This window comes from Hipposideros armiger, unplaced genomic scaffold (genome assembly GCF_001890085.2).
Source record: "Hipposideros armiger isolate ML-2016 unplaced genomic scaffold, ASM189008v1 scaffold_312, whole genome shotgun sequence".
NCBI classification, from domain to species: Eukaryota; Metazoa; Chordata; class Mammalia; order Chiroptera; family Hipposideridae; genus Hipposideros; species Hipposideros armiger.
In genome coordinates this window covers 555,795-561,604 of record NW_017731662.1, presented here as the reverse complement: position 1 = coordinate 561,604, position 5,810 = coordinate 555,795, and the positions used below count along the sequence as shown (strand labels likewise).

Here is a 5,810-nt window from a genome sequence, read left to right as displayed (position 1 = left end):
AAAAAAAAAGAAAAGAAAAAAAGAGTTGGCTTGGGACGCCAGCTCTGAGCAGCATGGCCCCGGTTTGGATCCCACATGAGGGCCAGTGATGCTGCACCCTCTACAAATAAGATGGTGAACAACAACTCGACCTGGAGCTGGGCTGCTGTGAGCTACTGGCGATGGCTTAGGCTGCAGTGGGGCCGGCCGGCAGCTGGTGTGAGCCACCGTGAGCAGCTGTCCAATGGCCGGCAAGCAGCTGCCTCACCCGGGGAGGAGCGCAATAATACCAACATGGGTCAGTGAAGCGACATCCTCCACAACTAGACTGAAGAACAAAAAAAAACACAACTTGTCTGTTCCCCTTCCCCGATCGATTCCCCAATGCTGTTCCCCTCCCCCAATTCCCCAATTAACTAAAAAGAAAAAAGGAGAAAAAAAAGGCATCATGTGTGTTTTGATGGCATCTTAATGCAACACGTCAAAAAAAAATTGTGATTGTGATGTTGGACATTTTCAATTCAACTGGTCAAACAGCTTAAATAGTTTAGGTAAATAACCAAATCAGATTTTCGATAAAGCTGTAAAATTCACCTGAAGTACAAAAATGGCTTTCCTAAACTGTTTAAAAATAAAATTTGATTAATGAGCTGTCCACAAGGAAAAAAGTGATTTCATATTAAGTGAAAATATGTATCAAGTGAAATATAAGACCAACTGTTTTCTTGACTCTGATTTTAGTAAAAAAAGCATACTAGTTACCAATGATTAATAAGAACTTCTCATATTGTTAAAGATACAAATAAATCTAATTAACTTAGCCTGAGTCACCACCATTTGATTTTTAATGTAGCACTTAGCATGAGTATTCACGGTAACAAAAAAACAACTTTTTGGGTTAATTCCTACCTCTATATAAAATACTCATTGTTTAATTGGAACAGCAAAATGTTTACAGTTACTCTCTACTTCAAATTTAGTGCACTAAAAACAATTTTCAACCACAAATATTGCTCTTCCATATTAAATAAATTTTTAGGTAATTCAAAAATATTATCCTTTTAATATTAGGGGAAAAATGAGGCTCCTCCCAACATGTGTACATTACAAGAGACAGCAAAAGGGTAAAAAACAGAGTAAGCCACACCAATCTAAACACAGCCTAAAAGCTAGCTAACGTTTATACAGCAATATCTCACAGTATTCTTTTTATTTTGCCAGTCAATATACAGAAAAATAATTTTGCCACGAAGTAAAAATAGTTTTACATTCAACATTAAGCAAGTCTCACTGACTACAAGTATTTAACATTTATTCTAACAAACATGAAACAGTCTCCTGATCAGCATGAATATTTGAAATGTAAATATGTTCCTTTAAACAAGTTTTAAAGTCAACAAATAATTGAACACCTACTGTCTGCTAAGAATAGATAGATCCTTTGAAGATAAAAACTATTATACATTAAAATATTTTTTAAATAAACACAGCATCTTTTAAGAAAATTCCATACTAATATTTCTTAGGCAGTTTTTGATAACGCTTCATAGTCCTATGGTTTCATACATTAAAGACACAGTGGTAGTATACATTTAAGTCCCAGTAGAAAATTGCAGAAAAGCAGAGCTGTTAGGATTTACATAATACACTTTTAAAAATAAAACCATAGGTTTAAGAGTTTGATGCACAAAAATAGGTACATTATTCTTAGAAATAAGAAACCAATTTAAGTTATAATTTCGCTAAGACCACTAAAGTATGTATTGAGGAGAAGAATTTCTCCTAGTTTATTAATTGGCTTTTATCCTCACTTCCTCATTTTTAGATCCAAACAGTCTTAGAACTTACTGTGGTATATATGGTTAAAATTTTCTGGCTGGAAGCTGTGAGGAAGACAGAGAGCCAAAATTGTAGAAGAGTCATCAGAGACCTAAAGAATTGAAGGGAAATGGAGAAGCCCTAATAAAGGTTCTAAACTTAAATTGCGATCAAAGGGATCCTATAACTTACACTGACAACAAAAGGGAAGTATGATCAAAATGTAGTCTCTAATAATAAAATTTGCTATCCAATTACATTATGATTTTCTACAAATCCACTTAAACAGATAAACAACTAATCCCTCAAATTCAGCTATCCTAAGAACAAAGACCATTTGACTAGTTTCCCCCCAAGGGACCAAATGTTTCAAAACTCTCTGGAAACAAAAATTATGCCTAACCTTTTTTTGCCTTCACAATCCTAACTTAAAACATGGTCTATTGGGGTGTACGTTAATAAAAAACCCAACATTTATAGTCATGTTATTTATAAAGTAACCATTTAAAATAAAGTGCAATATACTAAAAACAGCCAGTCTCATTTTACAGGAACCAAAACATATCAAAACAAAACCCAAAGCAACAAAGCAGGCCAGTATGAAGAAAGGTAGTAGAATGAAGGCAGCTTTTCTTATAATTTCTAACTTGACATTGTTTGAAGCCAAATAGGTCCAAATGCTTTATTGTCTAGACCTGACCAAGGTCAAGAAACATGGGTAGAGACAGTGTTCCCGCCTATGGCTACATAAACCGAATTTCCCAAAGAGTATACTGATTTCCTACATTAGATAGTAAATTTAAAGTACCAACCTTCTGAACCACGGTTCTTAACCACTTAGTCTTTAAATGCACAATCTTTATACAACAGATAAAGGATCTGGACTTATATGATCACTCAGCATATTACAAATGAGTACTGACCCCAAATCCCTACACAAACTCTCCCACCACCCACCATTTCACTTTATAAGAAAATATTTCAGAGATTCTAAGTAAGGTTGTGCGCTCAGTCTGCCATGATGAAACTCCCTATGCCAGTTATTTCTACAATTACTTTGCAGAATAGAAACTTAACATCAATCTAGTTCATATATGAACTTCATGATTCTCTTATTCCATTGTAAATACTGTAGAGCAATTTACAATGGAATAGGAGGATCATGAAAAGCTGTATACTCTCCAGTCTTTTAAAGTACTACTGGATTGAAAGGCACTCATCTTTTTCAGTTGCTACACAGTCAGAATGGTCATTAAATGCCATTAATGGCCCACTCATATCTCACTGCTTAATTCAGGCCAAAAAGATCGACCTCCTACTACAGAGATGAATTCTAACCACACTTTTTAGAATACAATTACATTGACAACATTTCATTTTCTGCCTCAATGTATAAAATTCTGAAATTAGCACAAAGTGGATTCAAGACCCTATTATGGTATGGCTTTTATTTAAAGTCTATTAAAACTAAATTCCACATCCCATCCCATAATAGGTAAGTGGGCATGTTTGTTGGGGGAGGGAGGATCAAGAATTAAAGCCTTACTTTTTTACTTATATGACAGTATGCCATAAGAATATTAAAAGGCATCAAAGCATGGAGCTTCACTTTACCAAATAAATACACAATCAACTTAGAACATTCTTAAAGAATGCTTAACTATATGGAGAAAATGAATCCAAAATTTAATGGTGAGAAGAACAAGCATCTCCACACCCAGTGAAGTAACAGGTTTAGGCTTGTTTGTACAGCTCCCTAAAAATTAATCTGAGAGAGTACAAAAACCAAAATTCATAAAACTGGTCAAGAGTTGGATGGGAAATGTTTCGTTCTAGATTAAAATGTCTAGTCATACAAAGATTACACTTAATAAAGTTACTAAACATTTTAATTTACTTTGGCATATTGAATAAAAGATGCTTGGATTAAACCAAACAAAAACTATTATTTGTCCCCAAACATATATATTTTTTAATATTTAAGAACACCTAGCCTCATTATTGACATGTCTAAGACTACCTGAGTCTTTTTATTTTTTTTCAAAAGTGGTGTCATTTTATTTGCCTCTCAGGAAAAAAAAAACAATAAAATTAAGCAACTAAAACACAACATTGTAATTTGCAGTAAAATCAACACATTTTTGTTAACGGTTTTGGGGGGGGGAAAGCCCAGTCTTTTCATGTAAACATAATAAGCCTGTAATATGCTGCAGACAAACGCACTGCATGGGGTGTGGAGGACCCGAGCTGATTAGATTACCACAACATCAGCCTGGGGCCGCCATTTTTAGAATCTGTAAAGGACAAAAGAGGGAAATTTCACTTTTTACTCCCCATCTCGGAAATTAAAGGAAAAACCAGACTATCTTCCAATTAGGTATTGATGTCTCCAGCCTAGAGTTGAATGCACCTCACTTAATTCTTTCCAAGGTCTCCAGAACTTCAAACACCTTACGTTATTCACATCTCTAAAAAAGGGGTCAAAATAGAAAAAAACGGGCTTTACTCTAAAGCTAACTCTAGCGATTTTTCTTTCACTTTAAATTGTATCATTCTTGAGGCAGTCTCTAGCAAGAACGAATCTCTACGTAACTAAGGCCAGTGGAAGAGAGCACTCCGGATTGTGTTTTTTTTTCTCTTCCCCCTACCCCCGTTTAGCACAGTGAACCGTTTGTTTCTCTTCAGTGTCTGCTGCCATAGTGTTTGTGCCAATCCCTTGGTCAAAATAAGCTTTTCTGAAATGTGCCATATTGTGGATTCTAAGCCTCCGGTACAGTAAAGGACAGCGATAATGCGAGAGGAGTGGGGGAGGAGACAGAGAAGGCTGGGTACTGGGGTGACCACCTCAGGGGCGGGTTTACCTTCTCTCGGAGAGGATGAGCAGCTGTCTGGGTCTCCCACAAAGGGAGATAGAGACCCAGGGCGTTCTCTTAACCCCCTTCGTATTAACGAGAAAATTATACCAGAGGACGCCAGTTAAGAAATGGAAGAAGAAAATGAGGCCTATACGGGTTTTCAGCACCTGAACAAGATGCGATGGAGGAAAAGGGAGGGCTGGCAGCTCCTGGGACCACTTCGACACAAACCCTAATAACAGTCATAAGCCTCCCTCCTCACCCAAGCGGCCTTAACCTGCTGCCAAGGAGTGCGCCCCCTCCCTAACTCCCACTCTCAAGGGGGTTTAACTGCCAGTTTCCCCTTCCCCAACCCTAAAACCCGCCATAATGCTCCCTTTCTAGGGACAAGGAAGAGAAAGGATAAATTCGATTCAAACGAGCAACGTCTTGCTCCAACCAAGACACCTGAGAGTCAACGTCGACCCCCCACACACAAGGATAAAGATGAGAAGGCCCCCTCCCCCTTGAAACACACGTTCCTCCACCCCACAAACCCCATGAACTCCCAAGGAGACGACAGGCACTGACCTGTGATGTTCACACACCAGACACCCGAACCCCGTTATTTGCTCGACCCCCAAGGCGTCTCTCCACACCTCTACGATCAGACGACCCCTCGACAGCAGCCACTGCGGACACCGGACCCGGCTCCACACAACCCCTCCCCAAACAGCAGCGCGCAGCCTCTTCACCAGCAATCGAGGAGTAGGGGAGGGGGCACCGAGATAGTCAGCAGGAACGCAGAGGCGACGGCGAGGCTGCTCAGAGTGTCTGTGCCCCCTCTGTTGCCGCTCCCGAACTCAAGCACGGTCTCCGACTCGGCCCCCTGCGCCCGCTCAGTGTCACTGCCTCTCTCTGGGAAAATGGCGGCGACGGCGGCGGCGGCCGCGGCGGCGGCCGCGGCGGCAGCGGCGGCAAGTGCACGGGGCCCGCCCGCCCCGCTCTGCAGGGGCAGAGGGGGAGGGGACGAAGCTGCTTGCCGCCATTTTGCTTGTGGGCTGCCGCCCGCTGTTGCCTGTCCACAGAGGCTCGAAGATAGCCAACTGGAGGCAGAGAGGTGGACAGAGTCTCCGTCTTTTTCACAACAGATGCTTTCAACAATTCACGGAAGGTTTG

General features: G+C 40.2%; 1 protein-coding gene across 1 annotated transcript in view; it reads right to left on the bottom strand.

Moving 5' to 3' along the window:
- Positions 1-5,602, bottom strand: part of KMT2E (lysine methyltransferase 2E (inactive)) — a 79,806-nt gene extending 74,204 nt beyond the window's left edge. Inside the window, exon 1 of the mRNA XM_019660124.1 lies at positions 5,223-5,602. The gene's annotated coding sequence lies outside the window, so the exon portion shown is untranslated. The remainder of the gene's footprint in view (positions 1-5,222) is intronic.
- Positions 5,603-5,810: the final 208 nt, after the last annotated feature.